The sequence below is a fragment of the Monomorium pharaonis genome, chromosome 10 (genome assembly GCF_013373865.1).
Source record: "Monomorium pharaonis isolate MP-MQ-018 chromosome 10, ASM1337386v2, whole genome shotgun sequence".
Taxonomy (NCBI): domain Eukaryota; kingdom Metazoa; phylum Arthropoda; class Insecta; order Hymenoptera; family Formicidae; genus Monomorium; species Monomorium pharaonis.
This window is the reverse complement of record NC_050476.1, coordinates 13,040,872-13,068,026: the sequence shown is the minus strand read 5'-3', so window position 1 is coordinate 13,068,026 and position 27,155 is coordinate 13,040,872. Positions and strand designations below refer to the sequence as shown.

The following is a 27,155-nucleotide window of genomic DNA, read 5'->3' as shown; positions in this document are numbered from 1 at the left end:
CGCAAACCCATGTGGTAAGTCCGTTTGTTATTGTGTCCGTTTCGCACTATGTTCGTTTGTTACTGTGACCGTTTTATTTAGTCTGTTGTGTCCATTTTGATTTGTGCGCATCTGGGACTCACTCGCGCTATTAGATATGCGCTATCGAGATGTGCGCTATCAGAATGTGCGTTATTGGAATGTGTGCTATCGGGGTGTGCGCTATCAGGCTGTGCGCTATCGAGATCTGCGCTATCAGGATGTGCGCTATCGGGATGTGCGCTATCGGAATGTGCGCTATCGAAATGTGCGCTATCGGAATGTGTACTATCGGGATAATGCGGTTTTTGCTTTGTGCGCTATTGGCATAATATGCCTCTTTTATTGTACGTTATCGGGACGTGCGCTATTATTATCGAATATTATCAAGATAATACGCTTTTTACTTTGTACGCTATTAGACTAATATATCTTTTTTACTATGCGATATCGGGACGTGTACTATCGGGATGTACTCTATCGGGATGTGCGCTATCGCGCCGTACGCTAACAGGACCCTCTCGTTAAGGGCGTCGTCAGCCGTTAGTGACGTGACACCTAGTGGTCAGATTTGGCGTGAAAAGATTTATTCGACATAAGATACAAGAGATCACAGGACACGCGTGACCGCGGGAGGAAAAGAACGTGAACAATGCCTGTAAGGTAGAGAGGGAACTTGGGCGTAGACAAGGCACAGCCCCGAATAACATTTTCTAGAATGGGCACGGAGGCGCCACCCGGTGTCGTAATCTTGTACGAGAGTCGCCTGTTCCAACACTCTCCTCGACCCGTGTATCATCAGTATCTCGTGGCATGATGTAACTTGATACTGTTACTGTACATTCCGACAAAATTAAAATTATGTTTATAATTTATTTGTAAAATTGTTACATGGGTGGATGTTTTTGCGGCAAGAAATTAAGTCAAGAATCAAAAGATGCTAGTGCACAGTTTGTACTCCCAAAAATAATTACGAATTTGCTGTCCAGATGTATTAGCGGGAGCGTCCCAGATGCGCACAGTAATAAACGGACACAGCAAGCTGAGTGAAACGGACACAGTAACAAACGGACACAGTAATAAACGGACACAGTAACAAACGGACACAGTAACAAACGGACACAGACCAAATGCGCACAGAGCGAAACGGACACAGTGCGAAACGGACACAGTAACAAACGGACACAGACCAAATGCGCACAGAGCGAAACGGACACAGACCCAATGCGCACGGACCAAATGCACACGGACCAAATGCAATCCATGTACATTGCAAGCAGAATAAAGTCCACATAGGTTAGCGACTTGGACGGAGTGGGTGCGGGAGGGGGGCCGAAGGCCCCTCTTGCACCCCCCCGTGTGTGTGTGTGTGTGTGTGTGTGTGTGTGTGTGTGTGTGTGTGTGTGTGTGTGTGTGTGTGCGTGCAAAGCATTCACTGCATCACATGGGTTTGCGACTTTCTGTGTATGCATTTGGTCCGTGCGCATGTGCAGTGTGCGCATTTGGTCTGTGTCCGTTTCGCACTGTGTCCGTTTCGCTCTGTGCGCATTTGATCTGTGTCCGTTTCGCACTGTGTCCGTTTCGCTCTGTGCGCATTTGGTCTGTGTCCGTTTGTTACTGTGTCCGTTTGTTACTGTGTCCGTTTCGCACTGTGTCCGTTTATTACTGTGTCCGTTTGGTCTGTGTCCGTTTGTTACTGTGTCCGTTTCACTCAGCTTGCTGTGTCCGTTTATTACTGTGCGCATCTGGGACTCATTCGTATTAGCTGGGGAGGCACTCAGAAAACCAAAATTGCTTTTAATAAAAGCAAAACATATAATGGTATTCAAGGTAAATAACACAGGCACACAAAAAAAAGTGGTTGGTCCGGCGGACCTAACTAGTCAATCCTTTTGTATTTTGACCCGCTGATTGCGAATCCAAGGTCAGAATTGCAAAGTTAGCTTAAATTTCCTAACCACAAAAAAAATTTTATTTTAAATGTTGGTCCGGCGGACTAGACTAATCTGTCCTCATGTATTTTGACACACTGAATTCAAATTCAGTAAGAATTTTTGAATTGGCTCATTTTTTTCTAACCTCAAAAAAAAATTTTTTTGTATGTTAGTCCGGCGGACCAGACTAGTCTATTTTTATGTATTTTGACTCGCTGAATCCAAATTCAAGGTCAGAATTTCTGAATTAGTTTATTTTTTACTAACCTCAAAAAAAATTTTTTTAATGTTGGTCCGGCGGACCACCCTACCGTAAATTCGATATATGACTCATATATTAATAGTATATGAAAGACATACGAATCATATCTGATCGTCTACGAAGTATATGCAAGTCTTATATGAATCGTATGCGATCATATGCCAATTGTAATATTAGACATGAACGTATACGACCGCATACGAATTACATATCACCTCCCAAAATTTATGTCAGAATCATATGTGACATGTTCAACGTACGAATCAAATGGTATAAGATTGCGTACACAGTACATGCGATTCTTATACGGCTCGTATACGATCACATGGCAATAACGTTATTAGATATACGATCGTATACGATCGCATACGAATTACATATGACAGCCGAAAATTGGTAACAGAATCACATATATGATATATGTCATACATGTTTGATTTGCGTATTCATCGTGTAAGAATTATACTATATGATCCTGTACGAATATGTACGATCTACGATGCGCGCACGCAAGTGTACACACAAAATTCATAATTTTGTCATATATGACTGATATACATATATATCCTTTACCAAAATCGGAGGCAAACTTTTCGACAAAAAAATTAATGTATACTCGTATACTCTTCATACATCAGTCATATATGACAAAAATATATTATGTATATTATGCATATATAAATTGTATATTATGCCTTATATGAATCGTATATAACGCCTATATGAATCGCCCGGGAAAAAATACTTCTTATTTGTTCATATTAACAAATATATGTTTATATATGTTTATATATCGTCGTATAAGAAAAAAAGTGCCATTATAAATAATCTTATACGGCCATATATGAAAATATATGATTAAATCATTTTTGTAAATACTATTTAAGTATGGTCTTGTATAACAATATATGGTATGACGTTCTTGTATATTATTATATGTAATCATATGAAAGCATTTATATGATCGAATATAATCATATATGAACATATATATTATACTAGGTTTATCCATAAGTTGTCCGTGCTTATGAATAGATCCAAATATATATGTTCATATATGATTATACATGATCATTACAATTTTTTAAACTTTAAAGTTCTTAAATAATAAAATTAAAATGTTACAGAAATAAAAAATTTATTATGTAATATATTTTTATTATGCAACATTTAATGTTTAAAAATCTTTTATATCTTAATAATTATAAAAAATCCCATTGACAATAATTATGTTCAATTTTTTTTTACAAACATATGTATAAATATATGTATACAATAGTTAATACTATGTCGGTTTTAACTACTGGGCTTCGAGAGGGGTGCGGATGTGTGAGGGGTACCCGTGGGCGCGGGGGTATGACGTCACGCGGGGGGAGGTCGCTGTGCGGGAATGGCTGACGCAGATTTTCGGGTCCGCGACCTGGGAGCGGAGAGGGGGAATCGGAGTCTGTGACCGCCGCCGTCGCCGCCGCCGCCCGCCGCTCGCCGCCCGCCGCCGTGGTGCTCGCGCTCTCCCTCTGTTGCGAAATTCGGTCTCTCTCCCGTACGCGACATCTTTCAGCAGCCATCACCGCGATGATCGCTCTTTTCCTCTATTGCGAAAATCTGTCTCTCTCTCGCCCATACGCGATATCTCCAACCATGTAATCTTATCATTCTCTCGTTTCTTCTCTTTCATTCGTTGCGTTCTTTCATACGCGGTACATACATGCGTTCCCACCCATCTTATCTATGTACCTCTTACTCAGTTCTGCACACACCATTATACCGCAGAGGAATAGGGAAGAGAAAAAATATTCCCGAAAAAATTATTTATAAATTTGCTTCATTTATTCATTTTGTAACGCGTCATATATCTATTCAACCGCTATCGAACCACATCATACAGATATAAAACACAGAGCATTAAAAATAGGACATTTATTGAAAATAATACCTTCATTCCGTTAGACAATTTTATACATGCCATTAATTTCATTCTTTCGTCAACCTTTTTCATATTTAACAATAAAATATATAAGCAAACATTTGGAACTCCGATGGGCTCACCTCTGTCACTTATTATGGCTGATCTAGTGTTGCAGGACCTCGAGGACAAAGCGTTGAAAGCATTAAAATTCGAAATTCTGATTTATTATCAATATGTAGATGATATTCTATTATCTGTACCCCTGACAAAAACCACCGAAACTGTCAACATGTTTAACAGCTTCTATGTGATACTTCAGCTTACTTTAAAACCTGAAAAAGACCGTTGTTTCAGCTTTTTGGGTCTTTTGTTGAGAGTAGAGAACAAGATCATAATTGATTGATTCCATAAAGATACGTTTTTGAGAAGATATTTGTCGTTTTTTTCGCAAAATCCTCGTTGTCACAAAATAGGAACAATCTATAGTCTAATTCTAATAGATAGAGCAGTTATGTTGTCAGATCCATTTTTTTGGCAAAAAAATTTAAAATTTTGCATCAATATATTACTAGACAATGGTTATCCGCTAGATCTTGTTTTTCATGAAATTAATAACAGACTTAAGAAACATTTCAATAATCAAGTGGAACTCACTGACTCTCAAACTAATCAGGCTAAAACTGAAAGTCAACGCATAAAGAAAAAGTATTTTGTATTATCTTATATCAGACACATATTTGAAACAGCCTCATCTTTTGTTAACACAGATTTGTTTATGATTGGCTTTCGATGCCTCAATAAATTGAACATGTTCATCAGGGTGCAGAAGGACATAACCGATATAAATCTAATGAATAATATTATCTACAAAATATGCTGTAAAAATTGTAACGCGTCATATGTAAGACAGATAAAGAGACATTTAAGTAACAAGATTAAAGAACATGCGAATAATTTTAAATTGGAATCGTCGAGACACTCCGTGGTAACAGAACGCATGCTAAAAAATAACCACGTGTTTGATTGGAATAACGTTAAAATATTAGATTCTGAATCAAGATACCAAAAAAGTTAATTTCAGAAATGATTCATATTAAGGAGCAAATTAATGGCATCAATTTACAGAAGGAGTGTCTTGACAATTCTTATTATTGTTTGTTTGACATTTTGTCGAAAATGACTAACGGAAAATAAGTCTCGCTCATTCTGCCTTTGACTACCGAACGTTACACTTGTCTTTAGCGCTTTATCGAATACTCTGTGCGTTGTTGCTCTTTTTAATATTGTGTTTGAAGATCTGCGATCAACATATATAAATTTACAGTTTTCTGCAATACGCATACCAGTTTATGTTATTCATAACACGGTTTCCATTATTTTTTATCTCATGAATTTATTTTAATATGAAAACCGACTTACGAAAGAATTTCATTATTTTTCATTTTATTATTCATTTAATTATATTATTGATTTACGATTTATTATTGGTTTACGTTTTTATTTATTATAACATAATTTGATACGCAATGAGCTGTTTTATGGTTGTTCAAGGGTCATCTTGTTTAACTGTTTAATTATATTTTCGTGTCCATCATTTCATTCATGTTTTAAGTTCATACATATTGGTAATGTATTGTGACTAAAGAGGACTAAGTATAGTCGAAACGTTTCTTTAACACAGTGTTATTAGTCGCGTTTATAATTATATAATGTTTATCTAATTAATTACAATGTATTAAGAAAATTTGTCTTGACTCGATACATTGACCTGTTCATCATATTATTTTTGTGTATCATACAGCTATCGATCCATTATTGAACCACTATCAAACTGCATCATACAGCTATCGAACCGTTATCAAACTGCGTCATATAGCTATCGAACCGGATTGTACAGCTATCAAACCGTTATCAAACTGCATCATATAGCTATTGAATCGCATTGTATAGCTATCGAACTACTATTAAACTACAGCAAACATCTACAGGGAAAGAGTAGAAATAAACATTTTATTGCGTTTTATTTTTCTTTATTTTGAAAAAATTTCGCAATTATTTTGGTGTTGCGACCACCAGTTATATATTTTAAATACATTTTGTAATGCACTATTGTTAATATGTTTTTCATATCGTATAGTATTACTAACATCTAAATTATTTAAAAATTCAATGTCTTCGTAATCCGCATTCAATGTCTTGATATATATCCCATTATCGGTATCGAGCATGTCCGTCAACCATTCCCGTTTCTGAAGATGACCGTCCTGATCCACAATACGAATCATCAAATCAGTAATGCTCCGTGCGACGATTGGAAGATAAATGATCTGTGCAGGCGTTTCCGATATCTTATATCCTGATGGTATGACCCTCGGTGAAAATTCGTGTATCGTGTGTACGCATTTGTCGTTGCCGTACGCACCCGCAGTACATTCTATGCGAATAATGTTTACGTTTATGATATTTATAGGTGCATCCGATTCATGCCACAATCGCGATTCAAGAATACGACGCGATGAAAATCCCAACAGCGATCCAATGTTGTTAGGTTTAATGAAATTTATCCGATAAGCACACATAATCTTGTTCTTCATTGTATTACTTTTGGCACGAATCACTAGCAGATATTCGCTCTCTTCTTCATCTTTGCAAAACGTCCTCTTTCTCGCAACATCAGGATGAAATTGTAAAATTGCGCGTTTCAAATATCTATCTATATCACGCAATTCCTACGATCCTTCGGGAATTGTAATTTCCTTGTCGTCTTTGTCGTAATAAAATTTGTTATTCGACGAATTTACATTAAGTATGGTACAGTATGTTTTAAAATCTGTGAGGCTGAGCTCGTAATCGCCATCGCTCAAATCTACGGCTGGAAAATAGCTTACCGCGAGGATGTTACTCTTTCCGGTTAGCGTAAACATCAGTGACATGTTGAAACGAATACTGAGTTAAATTTCGCAATGTTAGCCTTTAAATTAATTATTAACTGTTTGAAGAAAACGCAGACATAGTTGGCCGCAGTTGCTTTGATCGTAACGTTGATAAGGCGTGTGATTGTACTCGATCCGCGTTACATCTAAATATTGCACCAGTTCTTTCGGTGGTTTAAGATTGCCGAAACTATTAAAGTATATAGCGCGATTTCCTCTTTTTGCGTATGCCACTTAGTGTGTACCTTATCCTTCAGCATTATCTAAATTCACAATACCGCTCTCGTTTCGATATGCTCTTGCCGTTGGTAATGCTGTACGCATAAAAATTCCACTAAACTTTAGAGTCTAAAGTATGGAATGCGCATACGTTTCGCTAACTGTAGTACTTGTATGTTGTTAGTTGCACCTTTTGGCATTTTTAACGTCTCTTTGACGTTTCTTTTTTCGTCGAAACTCCTTGTCCACGCTTGTATAGAGCGAGATAAACTCCATGACCTTCCATGACACGATTATGACGTTTCAATTCGTCCAGCTGACGCTGCGCTGCCTTGTTATCATTCACAACCTTCGCAACTCCCGCCGCTCCGCCGACCAACGACCCGAAAACTCCAACAGCGGTAGAATGGGTAAAACACCACCGCGTTTCGCTACCGGAAGTATTCATTTACTTACTCTTTTCTTTTTATCTCTTTTTTTCTTTTTCAAACCCGTACCGATTTTCGTCTTAGTTTCATAGCTGCCCAAACGGCTGCTGTAGCAGCTCTTTCTCCGAAAGTCGAATCATTCGCTGTAATGCGTTTTTGCGCTTCCGCAGCGAGTATATTGTCAGCTATGTGTCTGTCGATGAGTTCGTTGATCCGGGAGTACGCAATGTCGTTCGCGACACGCCGCGTCCAACGGATTAATATCCCGATCTTTTCTGACCAATCGTTTTTTCAGCCTAGTACCCGGACCGCAAAATTGATATCCTGGTATGTGCAGTTCGAAAGGAAGCGCATTTATCGCACGATTTAATAAGCCGCGCCCTACCGCTGGCATTCGCGACAATTCTTTATCAACGGTGCGGGGCCGTCGATGTGCGTCTGGTGCAACGATTGATTGTAATGTTCGTAGCAACGACGATAGCTTCGAACCTCCGTATCAGCCTTTATATGTTCCGAAAGCCTGTCCCATACGATGTGGGAACTATGTTCAATATAGTTGCCACACACGCGTAGCAGAATAGGTTTCGACACGAATTCTAACTGGTCGGCGCTCAAATCGAGTATATCGGAAGAATGTGACAATATGAAAAACATTTTACATACTGAACAATTTTGCTCGGCGCGTTTCTATAAATAGATCGGTCTGAATATAATTATTGTCAGTTTTTATCAGAGCATAGAGGGAGAAAATATGCGGTTCGTACAACATTTACCAGCGATTAAAGTAACAAATTTCGATGACAGAATAATGTCCGAAAGAAGGATACGGAGGCATGGAAGCATGTTGCCGAGTTCTATACGCGGTATAATTTGCGACCTGTCAAATTGTGGCAAGACAAATGTATTAATAAGCTTGTTGGAAAGTCGGCATGGAGTTCGTTTTGAGAATGTGTATGCGTACTCGAAATCATTATAACAACCGAAATATCAATACTTGGAAAATTTATTGACACCGATTGAAGAAGTTAGTTATTTTGCATTCTCCAATAACTGTGATGTCATTCAGCCGAGTGAAACGCTTCCGAATTCCATTTTTATCTTTGATGACGTGGCGTGTGATAAGCAAAATACGATAAGAGACTACCTTGCAATGGGGCGACACGTGGATGTTGACTGCTTCTATCTCTGTCAGACGTACGCAAAGATACATCTTATACGTGACAATGCAAATTTACTAATTTTATTCAAGTAGGATGGTAGTAATCTAAAACATGCGTACAACAATTATGTAAATACCAACATGTCTTACGATTTTAGCAATTTAAGTTAAACTTGTTGGCAACAAAAATATGGATTTTTAGTGATAGATAAGGATAGTGCGCTCGCCGATATCGAAAAGAATTTAATGACTTTGCAATACCATAAAGCAGTTAGTTGTTTTCTATACGTTGACCAAATAGCGTTTCTCAACATGGATAACACAGATAACAGTATGGATTGTAAGAAGATTGTGAAAGAGATTGCGAAAACAAGTGATTCAATTCGCAAAAAATATCGCGCTTTGAAAGCGGGTAAAGTGCAAGAAGAGATGGCGTTGGAGAGAAACTTTAAGCCCATTGTCGAACCATTAAAACAAATTGTTGAGAACACCGTTGGTGATGTATCAGATTCGATTAAGAATGCAACGTTCTATTCAGGAGAAGATGAATACGCAGAACCAAAATCCAAACAAAAGCGATTGTCAAACGCTTCGTTTAACAATTCTATAATGACCTCTACTCTTGTTAAAAAAATGAGACGATCAAAAACTGTACCAACTAATTTGAATGAAACATCGCAAATATTACGTGATAGTGATTTATCATACAGTCATGTACCTTCTGTCGAAGACGTTTTTGAAATCACAGTCAATGAACCGCTCGTGACGTCTATTCGACAACAGCTGGAAACGCGAGAGGGACGTGAAAAGTTGCACACGCATTGTGGTCCATTAGGTCAAAAATATATGGGAGCTGTTCTGAGCGGTAAAAAGCCAGTCATCATAGATACTGTTTACGGAGTTTATTTCACCGACTTTGGAACGATGCTCGGCGATAAACGCATCGACATACAGAAGAATGACAACAGTCATAGATGGTAAAATATACGCGGAAATGCCTGGTCTGTATGTACGAATTAATTTTCATGAAAATGTCCAACATGTACACGAATAATGACTGACAGAATTATAAAAACATTCTATTGGCAACAAATGCATATAGACGCGGGCATATTACATATAATCAAGTAATAGGCAACAAAGGGTCTAAATATAAAAATATAATTAGCCCTTAGTAACAGACGCTAAAGTTGGACAAGGTGTACCGAGCGCTATTACATTAAATGATAACAAGATTGATTATGTTTATTGGGATGATCTCAACGAGCTTGTGGATCGCCTTCGATTGCTCAAGACCTCACACCAGGCAAGGCACAATGCTCACGACAACAAAATTTTATCCATTATCGAGGAACTTCGCGAGACTGGTTTTATTAAAATTAAAACTGCGTGAAACAAATTATTTAGTCAACATCGAAATTGTCAATCAACAAGTTTGGAACATCGCTCGGAAAAAGTGGTGCGGAACCATACTATCAATGGAACGGATTAGTCAGAAATTACATGCGCTATAACACTCTTTGCATGGTTGTCACCGATTTTGAAGCAAAGTCGCGCAAGGTTCGACGTTTAGCGTTACCTATAGATGATAATGATGCAGCCAATAAACGATACGTGCAGCAAACCGTGAAAATTGTAAAGGATCGACAGGATGAAATCAAGAGGAAGATTGAGACACTTCAAAGTAAGGTGGAAATTACAGCTCATATGCTAAATGAGATTCAAAGACAGCTCGACGCGATGATTCATCGTGCAGAATAAAAAAAGGCAGTACAGCGAATATATGCACCATTTACATGTCATACTCTGAACATGTCTAAGAAACAATTGCTGGTTGACGAGTTGAATGCTCCGGCGAGAAGAAATTTTCCTTGAAGACGCGTTATAGTTCATGGATACGATGATCTGTGGCAGGCGGATGTGATTGAGATGCGTCCTTACACATGATTTAACCGAAGTTATCACTACACACTCATCGTTATCGACGTGCTGAGCAAGCATGCATGGGTTGTGCCGCTGAAGGCCAAGAGTGGTAACGAAGTTGCAATTGCGATTGCAAAAATAATTCGGAAAGACAGAAAATGTCTGAAAAATTTGCAAACAGACAAAAGAAAGGAATTTTATAACGCCAACGTGCAGAAACTATTGAAAAAACATAATATCAATCATTATTTTACGTTCTCTATAATGAAAGCATCAGTTGTCGAACGCTTTAACCGAACATCATGTGGAAACAATTTACACTCAATGGAAATTATAGATGGATTGATTTGCTGCCGCGTCTCGTGTCAGAGTACAATGCACGAAAGCATCGAACTATCGGCATGCGACCCATTGATGTTACACCCACAATCGCTAAAAAAACACTTAACCCCGGTGTATAGTCATGTAAAAGTTGCTACACCCGCGCGATTTGAAGTAGGTGACTCGGTGCGCGTCAGCAAGTTCAAAACTGTTTTTGAGACGGGCTATACACCAAATTGAACTACGGAGATATTTAAAATTATTAAAGTACAGCATATCAATACTGTGACACATATACTGGAAGATTCCTGTAGAAAACCTATCGTCGAGAATTTTATGAATATGGAATGCAACGTGTTGCAAATCCTGACGTGTATCTCGTTAAAAAAATATTACGCAGGAAAGGAGATGAGATTTATGTCAAGTGGCTGGGATTCGATGGATCGCATAATTCATGGATACATAAAGACACTATTATTTAACCCATATAAAAATTGTTTTTATTATATTCACATAAAAGTACAATGTGACCAAATACATTATTAATTTTATATTATGCGAGATTTCTTTATCATCCTTCCATCATTCTTAATACATTTTTATTAATACTTGTTTTTAATATAAAAATACATAAAATTATTTTTAATGTAAAATGTGAAATTTAAAAACTATATAATGTTAAAGATATAAATATATTATAGCAGTATTCGATAATGTCCCCACGGTAACGTTTCAACTGAATCGGGTATAAGGTATCTCTTGTCATCATATGAACTTAGAGCGATTTTCGTTACGGACATATATATATACTTCATGCATCTTGGATCGTATGCATGATTGGCGGCGCATCATCTCGATCTCATCTCTCAAACATAGGGTATAATCATCGAACGTTATGGTTTGCGCTACTACATTATTCTTGACACCTTTCGCTTTTTTAGTGTCCTTGTGACGATGCGTCACTAAGTCCCGGGCCACTAAGCCGACCATCCGCCTCACCACGGGACTCGGCATCTACGGACGCCCTCCCCGATAATCTAGAGTTCCCCCACGGGAAACCATTCCCACCACGCAGCTGAGAGCACGTGGGGATCGCCCCGGCGGGTATATAAGCCGGGTGCGATCTAGATCTGACACCAGTCCCGTCCTATCGACTGAGTAGGTCTCCGGACCACTCCGACGCCCGGTTCTCGCCGGCATTCGACTATCCTTGTGTCCGCCGACGGAGCAGGCCACCTGGCCGTTTTGCCGCCCGGTTCTCGCCGGCATTCGGCTATCCTTGTTGCGCCGACGGAGCAGGCCACCTGGCCGTTCTGCCGCCCGGTTCTTGCCGGCATTCGGTTGTCCCTGTCATCCCCAACGGAGTAGGTTACCTGGCCGCTCTGCCCGCCGGTTCTCGCTGGCGACCACGGGTTCTAAGGTGCTGCGCACTAGCGCGTTCCCGTCCGACTGACGTCACTAGGCTAAGCTGTACATTTCTGTATATATCCGCATAGACTAAGTAGTATATAAGGTAGCATAAGTAATGTGTAAGTTAGGCTAAGGTTTCTAATAAAGACTTATTAATTTAACATCGGTGTGCGCAAGTTGGTTTCTCCACTTCTCTCGAATCCTGGTACCCGGCGAGCCTGTCCGAGGCGTTCGGGAAAGGCGAACCGTTACATCCTTCTTTCTACCTTCAACGCATACATCTTTGCTCTAAGTCCAATGAACTCAGTCATTATCACACCATTGTTCTCATTTTTCATCAGGTCCGGAACTTTTTTATTCTCGAGAGGCATACTGTACGCGTTGTCGACCGGATAATCGCTCGTGTCGAACCTAGCGATATCGCGTTTCATAGTCTCGTAAATATCTTCGCACTCGACGTGATATACGAGACTGTCAGTGTCGGTATACATGACTCTACATTTGTCGCGATACAGAAGTAGCATGTACCGTGGTGAAATTCGTATAGACACGTCTTAGAAATATCTAGGATAACGTCAACATGATTGCGCACATTCTCCATGGTTTTACCAAACCCCGCATTATTCATTAATTTATACAAGTTTTTTTCGTAATCATTTTTGGCGAGAGTCCGGAATTGTGTATTTAAATCTATGTATTTACAGAGCCATGTAGATTGTGCGAATTTTAATATACGATAAGAAGACCGTGACGCGCACTGTTGCAGGTTGCGGTAGTGGATGACGTAACGTTTCTTATCATACAGCGTGTCGAGAAGTTTATATTCTCGCTTGACTGGTAGTTTATCACGTGTTGGGCAAAAAGGTAGGTCAGTGTGCACGTCATGAAAGTCTCGGGGATACTGGAGATCAACTTCGAGAATGTATCCCACTGGTGAATCAGCAGCGATCACATTTACGTCAAAATTCGACTCATTGAAATTCTCCATACGGTAGCGGCTGACACATCGCCCAACCGTACAAATTTTAATGTCAAAATACATAAGATATGAGGATGGTTTCGATTGGTCGTACGTCTGCATGTACTTGTTGTTAGCCTGTGCATATCTGCTTGAACATTGACTAAGACCATCGCGTATACCGCGCTCGATGAACATTATCATGTCGATGTCCGTAAGCAGTTCGAAAGTAATTTTTGTATATTTAAACATAGCGTCCCACGTGTATCCCGGGAGAGTGTAATAATGTGCTGGATCAAGACCATAACTTCTAAGCATTTACCGCGGAAATTTTCAAAAATGTCAGCTAACAATAACACATCTGTTTTCAAATATAGATCGCTGTATTCACCCAACGTCCGAATGGAGAATCGCTTACAAACATTCTCGGCGTGTATGTAATCGCTCTTGGATACAGTATCAGAGGTCAGGGAACTGAAAAATGATTTGCGCGGCGGTAAACATGTATCTTGCAGCTTGTCCACGTACTCATACGGAAATACACCTTTTCACGTCAATAATTCAAAATCCTCGTCAGATAAATATAAAAATTCGGAACGTACAATTTTTAATTTTTTTTTGCCTAGAAATGATGCCAATTTTTTGCGACTAGTGTTTAAATATTTATATGAATCTATAAACCGAAGTTTTATGTAATTGTGTGGATCTAATTTATCGGCTGTGTCTACGACATGTTTTGTAAAAGAAATATACTTTTCTTTCGTGATGAGGAGTACGTCGGTCTTCCCTTTGAACGCTGTGGCTATTTTTTTAATAATGAAATGCGAATCGTATCCAGATAAATTATGAAAAATAACTGGCATGTATGATGCATTTCGATAATTTAGATTGCAGAGAGAATGCGCAGGACCGCGGTGACGACCGGCCATGTGGCAATGATCGCGCACCCGCGTATCATCCGACGTGAATGGCTTATCACAGATACGACACCGCGTATGCCTCCAATTGTTTCTCCGATAACGTTTCCATGGGGACATTAGTTGATAAACGAGTTTTAACATTATACGCTAATTCTTCAAGTTGTTTAGTGAACCACGCGACGCAATCTTTATCGCGACGAAACCGGTACGCTGATGTCGTACGAGCATCGCATGTAATATCCGATGCTGAATATCTCATGTTGTTGATATGTGTATAACGCTTGCACATGTTGCGTCTTCCGCAGCACACACTCGAGGTCCGCGTAAACGATAAAGTGCACTCGTTCCTTGTGGTTTATATTCTGGAAATTCAACCACTTGTCTTGGGCAGGCAATGTGATAGCGCAATCGTTTATTCTCTGACAATCACAGCGTGTGATTGCAACCTCTCGCATAAAAAATAGTGCAAGCACCTGTAAAAATAATGAAGACATTTTTAATTACTTTTTTGCTAGGTCATGAGAATTTTTTAAATATATTATACATACCGATCGCAAGTGTATTTCTTGTATTGCTCATTTTTACTCAGTTGGGAACTGATGAGGCGGGACAGATTTTTTATCCAAACAAAGTGGCCCACGCTGTCTTCACGCGGATTTTGCACGTATAATAAATTGACATGCTTCTCTTTCTTGTCATTGGACAGCTGCAGCGGAAGAATCTTTACATTGCCATTTCCTTTTTCATCCCGTAGACGTTGATTGATACATTGTTAAGACTCTCAAATTTTCCAATGTCCTTTACTGTAACGGGAAACGCAATGTCATCAAACTTTAGGACTGTTATATAATGCAGATATGACGACTCCAATCCTGTGTTTCTTTCAGCAGGGTATAGAGCGGCGACCACTGACAACGCGAAGTATGCATTGTCTTTTGAATTAACGTTCACTATCGCGCGCTTTGTCATTATTTCTCGCGGTAATGTCACGTAACACCCCGCGTGTAGAGGATTGTATTTACTTATATTTAGAATCAAATTGAGAATTCGCGACAACGCCCACCCGCTATCACGTTCTTGAAACTCTTCGAGTGAGGCCAAAGTGGGCTCGATAACGCGTGGCTCGTATCACTCCAAATCCGACGTTTGGAATAGTTTACAATTTTTAGTATTTATACTTTTGTTGGCACGTTTATCACCTGTTACAAACACGCTGTTGAATGCTGTGTTCACTTTTACACTATTGTGTTTTTCTAAAGCGTCCCGCACTCGCTCGAGCACTATATCGCCTGCGTCTTCTAAAAACGTTCGCGGTTCAATATAGTTTGTATTTATCACTGCACCTGTCTGAATGTGATTCTCGAACGCTGTATCTATCTTTCGCCACATGAGTTTGTTCGCGTTATTACTAGTGCTCGCGTAATTATCACTTACATGCACGAAACGTCTTTGTAATTGTATCTTTTCACCTTCGAGTCGCGCGATCCTCGCCACCAACGATTGTCTTTGTCCGACGGCAAGCCGAGGACGCTTTATGGGGCTGTTCCTCAAGTTGTTGTATAAACTCGTCGCATCGCTGCAACCACATGAAACACTCGCCCAAAGTAGTGACTCCATTTGCTTGCTCCAACAGCTCGCGTTCCACTTGCTCGAAATTATTCTCCATTTTTATGTCTTTTTAGCACTTTTTTAAAACAGCACCGTACAATCTTCAACAGGACACTTGCATGTAATTTGTATTGTATTGTATAGTAAGTAGCACCTAATGCAGAATCGATATTTGTCTTGAATTTCAAAGTGCATTAGCTTGCTTTGTATTCCACATCGAATAAAAACACATATCTCTATCTCTTGTTCAGACAAAACATATTCATCCTCATCATTGTTCAAAAGATTAGAAAATTCGTGGTAAGTGCGCAACATTTTCTCTACATAAGGATTCTCAGTCTCATAACAAAGGTGGCTCATTCCTATTACTTCGATATACCTTCCAACACTTGCTGGTATCTCAAGGGAGAGGTTTAATGGCGCACAGTACAATTGGACACGTTGCAATTGCCCACCGTACTATTAGACACGAAACATTGCGCACCGTTCGATTGTACACCGTTCGATTGCACACCGTTCAATTGAACACAGTTCGATTGGACACCGTTCGATAGTTTAACCGTCAATTAATCAATACTCGCATAGAAATGCTTGAACAGAATTAGAATAAATTCTTGGAAGAACACGAAAACCTATGCTTGTCTGGAGGTGATAACTTGAGCGAAAAACTTTATCTCAAGACCCGCGTATATGAACGCTGTCAAGCCTTTTACGTATATGTTCAGGTCAAACTGCTCAATCATCGAGAAGATTCTAAAACGACTGAATTAAATTCCAGATCTTCGTTCCTCGATCATGAGACATCTACCTCAATGTTGCCTCGGAACTTCTTGCCTCGAGTTAAATTGCCAAATTTCTCAGGAGATTACAAGTCCTGGCGTTCATTCTACGATCTTTTTACAAGAATGATCCGAAACAACAAAGATTTGTCAGATGCAGAAAAGACGCATTATTTAAAGACATGCGTTACTGGAGAAGCAGCACGCTTGATTTCCAATCTACCTGCCTCGAGTGAAAATTACATTGTCGCATGGAAGCTTTTGGTATCAACATACAAAAACAAGCCATTTCTGATATCCGCTTAACTGGATCGAATCTACGAAATAAAGTTGAAGGTCAAGAGTGCTTAAGCAACAAGAAACCTACGAACAACCATGTTGGAATCCGTCGGCGCTCTACGCGCGCTAGGATGCGCTGTAGATCATTCGGATCCATTACTTGTACATTATTTAGTTAAATTGCTCGACCCGCAGTCTCGTGAAATATGGGAAATGAAGTTTGGATCATCAGCAACACACCCGCCCTTCTCGCAATTCAACGAGTTTCTACTCGGAAGGATACAAACATTAGAAAACATGCTCCCCGTCGATAGGGATGCCCTGGATAAATTTGTGTCCGTTATTGACGTGGCCTTTATTGACGTGGCCATTATTGACGTGGCCATTATTGACGTGGCCAATATTGACGTAGGCAAATGGGACGCTTTCTAAATATGCATACATATAGTATAATTTCTGTTTTATAGACATAAATTGCAAGGCTTGTAACGTATGTTCTATTTTAGTACATTTATTACATTGTAGTATTACTCGCATAGCCCGATTCTGTATTACTTACAATATATTCAATTGTGTTTTTTCCATATCTACTAATAATGTTGCACAATACTCAAAGTGGGGTATTATTATCGGCTTATATACAATACACTTCGTATATGTCGATATGTAGTTTCCTATTCTATTTAAAAACCCGTGTCTTCCAATTTTTTTAACGTATAGTCACAATAATCCTTAAATCTAAGTTTGTTATCAATAATTATACCTAAGTACTTTATTACCTCTATACGCTCTATTTCCCTTCCGTCTAGGCATTTTTATACAATAGTTCCCCTTAATTATTTTTTTATACTTCTCAAAATCATAAATTTTATTTTTCTCTGATTCATTTTTAGCATATTCAATCTCATCCACTCTTCAACTATATTAAAAATCATTTTTTCTTCTATTTCTGCCCTACCTTCTTTAGCTACATATATTAGTGTATCATCCGCAAACATTTTTATACTATAGTTTGCTGGGCAAATTTTTATTATACTATTAATATATACATATAATAGCAAGGATCCCAACACTGATCCCAGTGACACCCTGTGCCAAGTTCGCATTAATTTTGAGCAATAATTACTAATACGAAATTGTTGCAATCTATTTTTTAATATTTATCCATTGTTTTTATCCATGTTTTTATCCATTCTAATACATTTCTTCTAATACCGTACTGGAAGGGAGGAGATGGAAGGAGAGAGGGAAAGAAAGAAAAGAGAATAGAAATGGAGGAAATGGAGGTAGAAGTAGGACGGGGGGTTAAGGGGAGGAGAGAAGAAAGAGGAAGTTGAGAGGAAGGAGTTAGGGAAGAAAAAGAGAGGGATGGAGAGGTGGGGAAAAGAGAGAGAAGAAAGAATGTGAAGCTAGGAATGATATAAGCGTAGCGTTTTTGAATGTAGCAGGATTAAAAAATAAAGATTTAAATTTGGAAAGGGTTAGAGAAGTGGGGTGTAATGATACTAATAGAAACTTGGGTAGAGAAAAAGGACTGGGGAGAGATAAAAAAGAAATGTCCCAAGAGTCACGAATGGAACGCACAAGAGACAAGAAGAGAACATAAAAAGGGGAGAGCTAAGGGAGGGATAATTATGGGAGTCAGGAGAAAAATAACAATAAAGGGGAAAGAGAGGGATAAGGTGGATGAAGGAAAGAAGATAATAAGAAGGAATGTCAGGTGGGTAAAGAGGTCCTGAAAATAGTAGGGGCTTATAGTATATCAATGGGGACATGAAAAGAAGCTGGAAGCAATGGAGTGGATAGAGGAGAGAGAAGAAGAGGTGAGGATGGTAATAGGGAGGGACTTTAATGCTAGAACAGGAGGAGAGGGAGGGAAATGGAAATGGGGGAGGAGGGGAAAGAATGGGATAGCAGAAGGTCAAAGGACAGTAAAATAAATAAAGAAGGAGAGATATTGTTAGAATTTATAAAGAAAAGAGAATGGTTTATTATAAACGGGAGTATAGAAGGAGAATGGACACAAGAGGAGAATTTGTAATAGATTACGTGTTAGGAAATGAAGAGATAGTGAAGGAGGTGACAAAACTAGAGATAGGTGAAAAAATGGATTCGGATCACCATCCAGTGTTAGTATGGCTAAAGGGTAAGGAAGTTAAGGAGAGAATAGGGAAGGATAGATCAGGTGGATAGAATAGGTGGATATGGAATGAGATGGGAAGGGAAAAATTCAGACAAGGTTTAAGGGACATGGAATGGGGAGGAGAGGATATTCAAAAGACGATGAATGAGATAGAGAAGAAGATTAGGAATATTTGGAAAGAATCAGTAGGGGAGAGGAGGGGAGAAAAAGTGGGAAGGAAAGGGTGGTGGGACATGCAGTGCGCGATAAAAAAAGAGAGATAAGAAGGAGGTTAAGAGAATGAAAAAAGGCAAAATAGGAGGAGAAATATACAGAGAGGGGAGGAAAGAATATAAGGAGCTATGAATAAGAAAAAAGCCGAGGAGAACAAAAGATGGGAAAGGGAGGTCGAAGAAGCGGTAACGGACAGGTATGGCAGGTGGACAAGGATAGGAAGAGAAAAAGGGGAATAAATTGGGAGATAAAGATAGAGGAATGGGAAGGATATTTTAGGAGGCTATTGAGGGGAATAGAGAAAAGAGTGAGATGGGGGAGAGAAAAAAGAGGTTAGGAGAGGAAATGGAAATAGATAGGATAGAAATAGATAGAATAATTAGAAAATTAAAGGAGGATAAAACGATGGGGATAGACGGGATTTCAAATAAAGTGTAGAAATACGGAGGAGAAGAGATTAAAGAATGGATATGGACAGTATGTAACAGGATCTGGGTAGGGGAAGGATGGCCGGAGGAATGGAAGAAGGGGGTGGTAGTACTGGTACTAAAAAAGGGGCAAGGAGATAGAGTGGGGGATTATAGGAGTATAACGATTATTCCCTCCTTGTACAAAATATACGTGACGATATTAGCAAATAGGATGAGAGAGGAAATTGAAGGGAGAGGGATGATACCGCCAAATCAGACAGGTTTTAAGAAGGGGATGGGAATAATAGACAACTACGTGCTAAATTATTTGGTAAACAGGAAGATTAGTAGGAAAGGAGGAAAGTTTATAGCATTTTTTGTAGATCTGAAGGCAGCATTCGATTCGGTAAGTAGAAGGGAAGTGATAAAGGCAATGAGGGGAAGGGGGAGGAGGAGACATGGGAGCATATCTGCGAGATGCAAATTTTGGAGGGAGAGGGGAAAGGGAAGTTGGCAGTATGAGGTGGGAAGGATATTAGCAGATGATAAAGGAAAAGAGGGGTGGATGAGAGAAGTGGAGAGGGAAAGAAGGAAAAAATGGATGAGGGAAGGGAGAGTGAATGCAAGTATGAAGAGTGAATAAAAAATAGAGAAAAATGTAAACGGAAACGGAAGTCCTGGAGAGGTAAAAGGCAGGATGAGGAATGATAGGGTAGAGGGAGGCATGGCGATGGCGTCATAATTGTTAGAAATTAGACGGCGATAGATAAGCGAGTAAGAAATACGTAACATTGTCTACTTTTCATAATTCTCGTCGGACTATTAACTATTTGTTTCATACGTAGACTAGATATTATTGTTCGTAATTTTTTTTGTAAAATGAATCTATCTAAAAATCTATATTAAAGTTTCTTACTATCATACATTCTTCTCTTATCATCAAATCCTCTATAATTTATTCTAAAAATCGCAGGAAATCGCCATCAGAGACACTTGATGAGTGATATATTACCATTAGCGCCCTTTTGTAAAATTTTTCTCTTACAACTATCGCAACGCACTAGCAATTCGCACTTATAGATGTTAATATCGTAGTGTTGCGCGCCGCGCGTCGCCTGATACATCCCTGAAGCGTCGGTCAGCTGACGGTTATTATCGATCGGTTGATTGCCGGGAGAGATTTGTAAGTGACAAATGTTTCCTATCTAAAAAAGGAGATGTTAAATCGAATCGAATTTATTGTTGCCGCTTTTCCGAGATGCTGATTGGCTGTCTCGCTATCTCGTTGTTAAGTGCGTCGTGACTTTCTTCACTTCGTGTCATTTCCAGCTGTCAAACTACTTCGTATCATTTTCAGCTGTCAAACTGTTAGTTTTGATAGTTGATTGAAATAATCAGGGAAAAAGAAAAAAGAGCCAAATAAAAAATATAAGAGAGAAACAGAGAGAGAGAGAGAGAGAGAGAGAGAGAGAGAGAGAGAGAGAGAGAGAGAGAGAAGTAAGAAAAAGCTTAATTTTTTATAATACATTAAGTATTTTATTTCTGAAAACAATAATATATATATATATATATATATATATATATATATATATATATAATTTTTGAAAATAATTTTTTCCTTTGAATGTTTTTTGCTTTTTTTCCTTTCTTTTTGTTTGAGTACGAGACTTTGTGGTGTCGGTGAGCCCGGCCTTACCCCTACCACGACCGGCAACGTCGCGGATAGCAGCGGCGCACATGCGCTGCTTGTGGAGGAGAGAACGCTGCGTGCGTGACCTAACTCTCTCTCGCTGTTCGTATCGAGTCGTGATCGGTTATCTGTACGACTGCAGTATTTTGTGATAAGTGTATTAGAGATATAAAGAGTGTATAAAAACCACACGCAGGATCTTTTTCCGTAGCACACCCTCGAAAGCTAATATCCTTCAGGTTACGGGCCCAGGGCACGCGTCCACTGCGTGAAGTGCAACGGTATAAAGTTTGCGTGTTAATAAGAGGATTCTAGAAGGTAAATACACAAGATCTCTGTTCTGACGAGAATTGAGAACGGTACTTAAATAAAATTCATATCAGAATTAGATGGAAAGGGAAGACAAGGAGGACGTCATTTCTCTGGAGGATGAGGATTGTCATCAAATTGTCGACTACGAAAGCGATAGTGAATACAATGAGACAATGACGCAAGAGATAGTAGAGGCTAGAGAAAGAGAAGAGACTAGAGAAAGAGAAGAGGCTAGAGAAAGAGAAGAGGCTAGAGAAAGAGAAAAGGCTAAAACTTTAGAGGCTAAAGAAAAAGGTATACTCATGAATGTTTATTTTAGAGGTTGCAAATTAAAGTAAGAGTAAAAGTTTAAAATATTTAAAAAATAAGAGGAAAAAAAATATATATATATATAAATTTTCTTTGTATATATATAAAAGAAATAAGAATCATATCAAAGGATGACGAAACCAGAGGAGCCAAGCCCAAGAGGACACTAGAGAAGGAAAAGCCAAGAATCTTAGAGGATAAGAGGTTCGTGCAAGGTGACAGCCCGTTTTTGCTAATAGGCAGCAAAATTCTGTATGAAAAGCAAGAAAAGCTAATTGCTAAAAATGATCTGATAGCCAAAAAAATGCAAGCATCGCTCAAAATGATCGAAAAAATTATGGGGGGAGCGAACAAAATGATGGAGAAAATGGTCAGAGTGTCGGAGGTCAACCTGGAAGAACAGAGAATTAAACTTAGATGTTTAGAGGTAACTAAAAATAACACACAAAGTTTAGAGAATATAGAGGAAAGCCAAAAGTCAAAAGAGTTAGAGTTGAATAATAAAAAGAGAAAGTTAGAAGAAATGATCCATGGATCTGAGCATAAAGGAAAAGAGGTAGTTAATAATAATAAAAATCTAGAGGTAATTAAGAGTGTAATTAAAAGTGAATTAGATAATCAAAAACTAAATATTAAAAGAGAATATAAGCTGACGCAAAAATCCAACTTCGATCTCTGGTTAGATTATCTAAGATCAGAACTAATGAGTAACAATTTGCTAGATGTCATAGATTTAGAAGTAACTGGTCCGGAAAATCTTACAGAGTCAAGGACAATTAAAAGAAATAACCTTGTTAGAGACATAATAATCAATCGTTTAGATGAAGAATACCATAAGAGAATTTTACATGAACGCGATTCTAGAGTAATTTTAAAGAAGTTAAGAGGATATAAAAAGAGTGAGACAAATGTTACTCACACATCCGTAAGAGCTCGCTTATATCAAATGAAGATGAGAAGAGACAAAAAAGTGAGTGATTTTTGCGAACGTTTTGACTCAATTATTAGAGAATATGAGACGTGTGAAGATGCAATCCCTCTCACTGAACAAGAAATCAGATCTTCGTTCTATCAGGCTGTGTCTTCTAACATACCTGAATTAAGAGGCGTTGATCTAATTAGAAGACAAACAAACTTGAAAGAGATGAACATAGATGAAATAAAATCATTCATCCTACAGTTAGAAGCAGAGAAGAAGTCAGAGGTGAGATACGAACCTAGAGTCCAAAGAGTAGCCAGCAATATCAGAGAAAAACCGGAAAACAGATGTTACCGGTGCAACAAAGATAGTCACTGGGCAAAGGAATGTCCACTGGCTGATACAAACACCTGGTTTTGCTACTACTGCCAGAGGGTCAGGACTCACAAAGGGGACGACTGCCCATTTTCCAAGACTCAGTCCACGGATAAATTTAGAGGAAAAAGGTACAAAAATAAAATGTTTATATTAGAAAGAAAACAAAATAAAATCAAACGCGAACATAAGGGCTTTAAGAAAAACATTAGAGGAAAAATGGTTAAGAAAGAAAATAAAGAGGACAAAAAGTTAAAGAAATCATAAAAAATCTCAGCAGATGAAGAAAAACTAGAATCAGGTAAGAATAGGTTTTTAAAGAGTTTAGATGATCCTAGAGAATTAATTAGCTTCATCGCGGATTCAGGAGCAACTGATCATATTGTAAACACAAATATAATTTTGTCAAATTTTGAGAAATGCGAGAATAAGTTTATTAAGTGTGCGAACAAAAATGGGTTTGCTGACCTGATGGTGGATGGTAGGGGAGATCTTTTGTTGTATAGAGATGAGAAAGAGGAAGAAGACATTAGATTAACTAATGTAATCACAACAAGAGATGTATCCGAAAACCTATTATCTCTGAGAAGGTTGGCGGACGCAGGCTTTAGCATTTATCTAGACGATAAAATATTTAGAGTCTATAATAAAATAACCAACAAAATAGCGTTTGAAAGAGCTTACGAAAAACCCAACTGGATAATACAGTTTAAAGTAAAGAGTAACAAAGTAGAGAAAGAGGGCGACGATAACTGTGCAGTATATTGTTGCAAAGCTAAAATAAAGTCACATTGCGAGCATCCTAGACAATCGCATGCAAAAATTCAAAACATAGAATTACCTAACTCGGTGGTAGAATATAGAGAAAATAAGAATGTTAGGCATGCGATTGGGAGGGAGAATGAAATGAAGCTCGCAAATGTGAACAAAAGATTAGAATCTGATCAGAATACAGATCTTAGCCAAATTATTAAAATAGAAGATGTAGAGTCATTAATAAAATTAAAGGAAATAGTTAAAAGTTCGATCCCAGAGAAACCAAAGAGATTAGAGAAAATTAACGAAGCAATGTTATGGCATGTTAGATTAGGCCACGCCTCATTAAGTTACCTAAAAAGATTACAAAAAGCAGAAAAGATCTTAGAGAAAGTAAAGTTTGATGACTCTATATTAGAGTGTGAGGTCTGTATTATGGCAAAAATGGAAAAGCTGCCTTTTAGAGAAACAAGACAAAGAGCGCAAAGACCACTTCAAGTCATACATACGGATATTATGGGTCCGATAAAACCAACATCTTATCCAGGATACAAGATATTCATAATCACATTTATTGACGACTATTCTAGACTAGCTAGAGTATATCTATTGAAGACAAATGGATCGACTAGATACAAGGCGAGACTGGTAATTAGAGGTTTTAGAGATAAAAACATATATGATCTCAAAGAGACATACGCTCCAGTTTCAAGATTGTCATTGGTTAGATTTATTCTGGCAATAATAAACAAGTATGGCTTACATGCCTGCCAACTAGACGTTAAGACTGCCTTTTTAAATGGAGTCTTAGAAGAAGAAATATATATGGAAATACCAGAGGGACTAGAGACAGATGCGCATACTAAAGGAACAAAAGTGTGCAAATTAGAGAAAGCCCTTTACGATTTAAAAATAAGTCCAAAAAAATGGAACAAGAAATTCTCAGAGGAAGCTCGAAAACTTGGTCTAGAGAATGATTTGCATGAACCATGTCTATTCACTTGGAGAAAAAAAAGCAAGATGGCTGTCATACTACTTTATGTGGATGACATGCTAGTTGCTAGCAATGACAGGGAAAAATTAGAGGAAATTAAGAATAAATTGAGTAAAATCTTTGAAATGAAAGATCTCGGAGAGCCTAAACAATTTCTGGGAATGTCAATAGAGAGAAATAAAGAAGAAAGATACATAGCCATACATCAGAAAACCTATACAAAAAATGTATTAGAAAGGTTTAACATGAAAGATTGTAAACCTCAGGACACACCAATGATCACTAGACGAGCGAGCAATAAAAATAAAAAGCCTAAGTTAAAGGAAATTAAAGATGAAATAGAAGCTGGGGAAGCAAAGAAAGTACCTTATAGAGAAGTAATAAGAAATTTGATGTATTTGGCAAACGCTACTAGACCTGATATAGCATTTGCAGTAAACTATCTAGCAAGAAAACAATTAGAGCCTACGGAAGAGAATTGGTTAGAAGTAAAAAGAGTTTTCAGATACTTAAGAGGAACTACAAATGGAGGATTGGTGCTTAGAAGTGAAACAGATGAATTGATGGCATTAACGGATGCAAGCTTTAGAGATTGTGAAGATTCTGCATCCACTGGAGGCTATATAATTAAATTGATTGGAGACGTAGTGGCATGGAGAAGTCACAAACAAACCTATGTTACGCTTTCTACCTGCCAAGCTGAATATTTAGCTATGAGTGACGCCTGTCAAGAGTTAATCTCGCTGGACAAGTCAATTAGACATGTTGTTGGAATAACGTTTTTTCCGATAACAATCCGGTGTGATAATAAGTCTGCAGGAGACTGCACTAAGAAAGATGGAAGTCACAAACTTAAAATGTTTGATAACAGCTTAGATGAAATAAAACAAACCCTAAGAGAAAGAAAAATTACCGGGAACAGAAAGCATATGGCAGACATACACGGAGATTTCGTGAAACAATGTGTTGATCAGAGGAAAATTAAAGTCGAATGGATAGAAACCAAAAAGAACTTAGCCGACATTATGACAAAGCCCCTACCTTTAGATGCTTTTAAGAGTTTAAGAGATAAAATTATAAATTGAAATTTAATCTGTAATAAATACCACTTTTTGTTTATTTAGGCAAGAAAGAGACCTAGAGGATTGTTAGAGGAGAGCCTGCTCACCAACGTACAAAGAGAGGGAATGTTGGAGTACGAGACTTTGTGGTGTCGGTGAGCCGGGCCTTACCCCTACCACGACCGGCAACGTCGCGGATAGCAGCGGCGCAGATGCGCTGCTTGTGGAGGGGAGAACGCTGCGTGCGTGACCTAACTCTCTCTCGCTGTTTGTATCGAGTCGTGATCGGTTATCTGTACGACTGCAGTATTTTGTGATAAGTGTATTAGAGAAATAAAGAGTGTATGAAAACCATACGCAGGATCCGTATCAGCTGTATTAATTGATTTTGAGACAGCTGTAAGAAAATCAATATATATACCCGTTTGAAGTCAATGTTAATTACAACAAAACGATACATTGATTTTCAACACCTGACTCATTAATATTATGTACCTTCTTTATTTCTATTTTCAGTATATACCTTTTTAATATTTCTTTCTTTCTTCTCTTACTTTCTGCTCCCTCTATTTCTTTCTTTCGTTTTTAAACATAATGCTTATTTTCTTTAACCTTAAAAAAAAACATTTAGATATGATAAAAGTAAAAACGCAACTAAGTCATATTAAAACTTCGAAATTTTGACAAAACAAGCTTTATATTGTAAAAGAAAGGAAAAAAAGCATTTCAAAGAAAAAATTTAAAAAATATTTTTTTAAATTATAGATATATAAATATTATTGTTTATAAAAATAAAATACTTACTTAATGTTATAAAGAATTAAGCTTTTTTATTTTTCTGTCTTTCTCCCCCCCTCCCTCTCTCTCTCTCTCTCTCTCTCTCTCTCTCATACTTTACCGTATTGACATGAAT

The 27,155-nt window shown here is 38.2% G+C and overlaps 1 protein-coding gene and 1 long non-coding RNA gene across 3 annotated transcripts in view; both read right to left on the bottom strand.

Annotated features, from left to right (window-relative positions):
* LOC105833689 overlaps positions 1 to 27,155 on the bottom strand; it is a 139,859-nt gene that overhangs the window by 61,523 nt on the left and 51,181 nt on the right. The window lies entirely within an intron of this gene.
* LOC118647570 lies at positions 13,173 to 21,080 on the bottom strand. The gene is made up of 2 exons (XR_004964761.1): positions 14,943 to 21,080; positions 13,173 to 14,867 (listed from the first exon to the last, which is right to left on the bottom strand). It is a non-coding gene; the product is annotated as an uncharacterized LOC118647570 (long non-coding RNA).